This window comes from Chiloscyllium plagiosum, chromosome 11 (assembly GCF_004010195.1).
Source record: "Chiloscyllium plagiosum isolate BGI_BamShark_2017 chromosome 11, ASM401019v2, whole genome shotgun sequence".
NCBI classification, from domain to species: Eukaryota; Metazoa; Chordata; class Chondrichthyes; order Orectolobiformes; family Hemiscylliidae; genus Chiloscyllium; species Chiloscyllium plagiosum.
In genome coordinates, this window is record NC_057720.1 from 4,762,503 (window position 1) to 4,767,654 (window position 5,152).

Sequence of the window (5,152 nt, forward strand, 5' to 3'; positions counted from 1 at the left end):
TGTTGGGGGGTCTATAATACAATCCCAATAAGGTGATCATCTCTTTCTTATTTCTCAGTTACACCCAAATAACTTCCCTGGATGTATTTCTGGGAATATCCTCCCTCAGCACAGCTGTATTGCTATCCCTTATCAATAATGCCACTCCCCCTCCTCTCTTGCCTCCCTTTCTATCCTTCCTGTAGCATTTGTATCCTGGAACATTAAGCAGCCAGTCCTGCCCATCCCTGAGCCATTTTTCTGTAATTGCTACGATATCCCAGTTCAAAAGAGATGTGAGAGGCAGGTTTTTTGCACAGAGAGTAGAATGTGCTGCCAAGGATGGTGCTGGAGACAGACACGGGCGGGGGGGGAGGTGTTTAGGGGCTTTTAGATAAGCACATGAATATACAAGGAATGGAAGGATATGGGGGTTGAAATGTGTGGCGCTGGAAAAGCACAGCAGGTCAGGCAGCATCCGAAGAGCAGGAGAGTCAACGTTTCAGGCATATACCCTTCATCAGGAATCTGCCCGAAATATTGATTCTCCTTCTCCTTGGATGCTGCCTGACTGGCTGTGCTTTTCCAGCACCACACGTTTCAACCCTGACTCTCCAGCATCTGCAGTTGTCACTTTCTCCATGGATATGGGCCAAAGGCAGGCAGAAGGGATTGGTTTAATTTGGCGTCATGTTCAGCATTATGGGTGGCACGGTGGCACCGTGGTTAGCACTGCTACCTCACAGCGCCAGGGACCCGGGTTCAATTCTTGCCTCGGGCAACTGTCTGTGTGGAGTTTTCACATTCTCCCCGTGTCTGAATGGGTTTCCTCCGGGTGCTCCGGTTTCCTCCCACAGTCCGAAAAAAAACGTGCAGGTTAGGTGAATTTGCCATGCTAAATTGCCCACAGTGAAGGGGTATGGGGAATGGGTCTGGGTGGGTTGCTCTTTGGAGGGTCGGTGTGGACACGTTGGGCCGAAGGGCCTGTTTCCACACTGTAAGTAATCTAATCATAATGTCACGTGCTGAAGGGTCCATTCCTGTGCTGTACTGTTCAATGTTCTATATCCTATGGTGCCAGTGTCCCATAGTAACACTGGACATGTCTACCCTTCTCCAGAGCTCTGACAAGTTTGATACATCCAGAATGTGTTCGCAGAATGTCCAAATCTCTTTAATTTTCCAAGTGATTACTCTGAATTAATTAACTCAATTACTCTGAAGGGGAAAATGGCTGTGGGCACATGTGCAGATGGGGTCACTGACGTCAGCTGCCTTCTGATAGACCAATGGCTACACTGTTCTTCTCATCAGGTCCCATGCGCAGTGACGTCAATTACTTGTTAAAAGAATGCCCCATACTGTTTCAGCCTCTCTCACTCCCTCCGGGCTGAGACCAGCATGAGCAATAGCGCCTGTTGGTCCTCTGTGCCATCTGCTTTGTTCCTGGTAGCACCATCTTTATGCACCATCTTAAGCTGGTTATTTTCTAATCAACCTGTTAAAGATGCTATGACACACCCCAGACCTACTGGCTCAGACATAGGAACACTACCACAGTGCCACAAGGGCCTCAAAGTTTAATCAACCTGTTCAGACACATCTCTGAACTCGAATCCAGGCCTCCTTCTCCAGGCAGAGTGACACTACCACTGCACTACATCATTTTTATGACAATCACATTTGATTACATGTTTATCATCAGATAAGCCTTTTATTGAATTCCAAACTCACCTGCTGCCATGATGGGATTCACATTCATGTCCCCAGAGCATTTACATGGAGTTTAGATTACCAGTGATATTATCACTACACCAATATATCCCCCTCATATATAAACCTTATGTATTCATCCCTTCATAGGATTTGGACACTATCCTTCTTTGGTCCTTGAGGAGGTGGGGGTGAACTGCCTTCCTGAACCACTGTAGTCCATGTGCTGTAGGTAGACCCCCAATGCTGTTAGTGAGGGAATTCCAGGATTTTGACCCAGTGAGAGTGAAGGAACGGTGATACATTTCCAAGTCAGGATGGTGAGTGGCTTGGAGGGGAATGTGCAGAGGTGGCATTCTTTTGTATCTACTGCCCTTGTCCTTTTAGGTGGGAGCAGTTGCACGTTTTGAAGGTACTGTCAGAGGAGACTTGGTGAATTACTACAGTTGTCTTTGTATGAAACTAATTTAATTTGTGCTCCCCACGTATTAAATGGTCAGTCAATTTGGCTAGTGTTACCCAAGTGAATGAATAACCAGTTGGTTTAGTTTATGTTCTCCAATATGTGAATGGTTAGTTAGTTTAGCACAGTAAATGAATGATCGGTTAATTTGGTTTAGTATGTGTTCCACCAGTCAATAAACACTCAGTTAGTTTAATTTTGTGTATGTTCCTGCAGTAAATGGATGACCAGTCTCTGTCTGTGACTGGCCTCTCTGTGTGCCCAGTCGCCCTATGTGCTGTGTCTCTCTATAAGTGCCCAATGTGTGCCCACTCTCTCTGTGTGCCCAGTCTGTGCCCACTCTCTTTATGTGCCCACTCTCTGTGTGTGCCCTCTGTGTGCCCAGACTCTCTAGGTGCCCACACTCTCTCTATGTGTGCCTACTCTCTCTGTGTGCCCAGAATCTCAGGTGCCCACTCTCTCTCTGTGCCTGGTCTTTATGTGTACCCAGTCTGTGTACCCAGTCTCTCTGTGTGCCCAGTCTCTCTATGTGCCCAGTCTGTCTGTGTGCCCATGGTGTGCCCAGACTCTCTAGGTGCCCACTTTCTCTCTGTGTCCAGTTTCTCTATGTTCTCAAACTGTGTGCCAATGTCTCCAGACTCTTGTGTGTGCCCATTCTATGTGCCCAGTCTGCCCATGTGTCCACTGTGTGCCCAGTCTCTCTATGTGCCCAGTCTGTCTGTGTGCCCAGTCTCTATCTGTGTGGTCAGTCTCTCTCTATGCCCACTCTCTCTGTGCCCAGTCTGTGTGTGCCCAGTTTCTTTGTGTGCCTACTCTCTGTTCACACACTCTTTGTGTGCCCACTCTCTCTGTGCCCAGTCTATGTGCCCACTCTCTCTGTGTACCCAACCTCTCTATGTGTGTCCGTTCTCTCTGTGCATCCACTCTATGTGCCCTCTCTCTGTGTGCCCACTCTGTGTTCCCACTGTCTCTGTGTACCCACTCTGTGTGCCCACTGCCTGTGCCCACTCTGTGTACTCACACTCTGTGTGCCCTGTGTTCCCACTCTCTATGTTCCCACTCTCTGTGTACCCACTCTCTCTGTGTACTCACACTCTCTCTGTGTACCCACACTCTCTGAGTCCACCCTCTCTGTGTAGCCACTCTCTCTGAGTCCACTCTCTCTGTGTACCCACTTACTCTGTGTCCACACTCTCTCTGTGTATCCACTCTCTTTCTGTGTACCACTGTGTGTGTACCCACTCTCTCTTTGTACCCACTCTCTCTCAGTTTACCACTTTGTGTGTACCCACTCTCTCTCTATCCACTTTCTCTGTGGGTACAGAGACAGAGTGTGGGTACACACAGAGAGAGTGTGTACACAGAGACAATGTGGGTACACACAGAGAGAGTGTGTACACAGAGACAGTGTGGGTACACACAGAGAGAGTGGGCGCACAGAGAGAGTGGGCACAAGGAGAGAGAGTGGGCACATAGGGAGTGTGTACACAGAGAGTAGGCATCAGAGAATGTGGGTACACAGAGAGAGAGGCCAGACCCACTCTCTCTCTCTGTGTACCCACTCTGTGTGTGTACCCACTCTGTGTACCTGCTCTGTGTGTACCCACTCTGTGTATCCACTCTGTGTACCCATTCTCTGTGTGTACCCACTCTTTGTGTACCTCTCTCTCTGCATCCAATCTCTCTGTGTACCCACTCTCTGTGTACCCACACTCTCTCTGTGTACCCACTCTCTCACAGTGTACCCACTTTGTGTGTACCCACTCTCTCTCTATCTACTCTGTGTACCCACTGTGTGCCCAGTTTCTCTCTATGCACCCACTCTCTCAGTGTACCCATTTTGTGTGTACCCACTCTCTATATCCACATTCTCTGTGTACCCACCGTTTGTACCCACTCTCTCTCAGTGTACCTATTTTGTGTGTACCCACTCTCTATATCCACACTCTCTGTGTACCCACTCTCTCTCTGTGTACCCACACTCTCTCTATAGCCACACTCTCTGTGTACCCACACTCTCTCTATATCCACACTCTCTGTGGACCCACTGTGTCCACACTCCCTCTGTGTACCCGCTCTCCGCGTGTACCCACTCTCTGTGTACCCACTCTTTCTGTGTGCCCACTCTCTCTGTGTACCCACTCTGTATCCACACTCCCTCTGTGAACCCGTGCTCTGTGTACCCACTCTCTCTTATCCACTCTGTGTACCCAGTCTCTCTGTGTACCCACTCTGTATACCCAGTCTCTCTGTGTACCCACTCTCTCTGTGTACCCATTTTGTGTGTACCCACTCTCTCTCAGTGCATCCATTTTGTGTGTACCCACTCTCTATATCCACACTCTGTGTACTCACTCTCTCTTTATCCACTCTCTGTGTACCCACACTCTCTGTGTACTCACTGTGTCCACACTCCCTCTGTGTACCCGCTCTCTGCGTGTACCCACTCTCTCTGTGTACCCGCTCTCTGTGTGCCCACTCTGTATGCCCACTCTCTGTGTACCCACTCTATATCCACACACTCTATGTGCCCACTCTCAGTGTACCCACACTCTCTCTGTGTATCCATTTTGTGTACCCACTCTCTCTATATATCCACACTGTGTACCCACTCCCTCTTTATCCACTCTTTCTCTCTCTCTGTACCCACTCTCTCTATATCCACATTCTTTTGTATCCACTCTCTCTCTATATCCACATTCTTTTGTACCCACTCTCTCTCTATGTCCACACTCTGTGTACCCACTCTCTCTCATTAACCACTCTCTGCGTACCCCATTCTGTATATCCACACTGTGTATCCACTCTTTGTGTACCCACTCTCTGTGTGCCCATCCTCACTCTGTGTGTACCCACTTTCTCTGTACCCACCCTGTGTACCCACTCTTTCTGTACCCACTCTCTGTGTACTCTCTCTCTGTACCCATTCTGTGTATCTTCTCTCTGTATGCCCTCTCTCTCTGTGTAACCTCTTTCTGTGTGCCCTCTCTCTCTGTG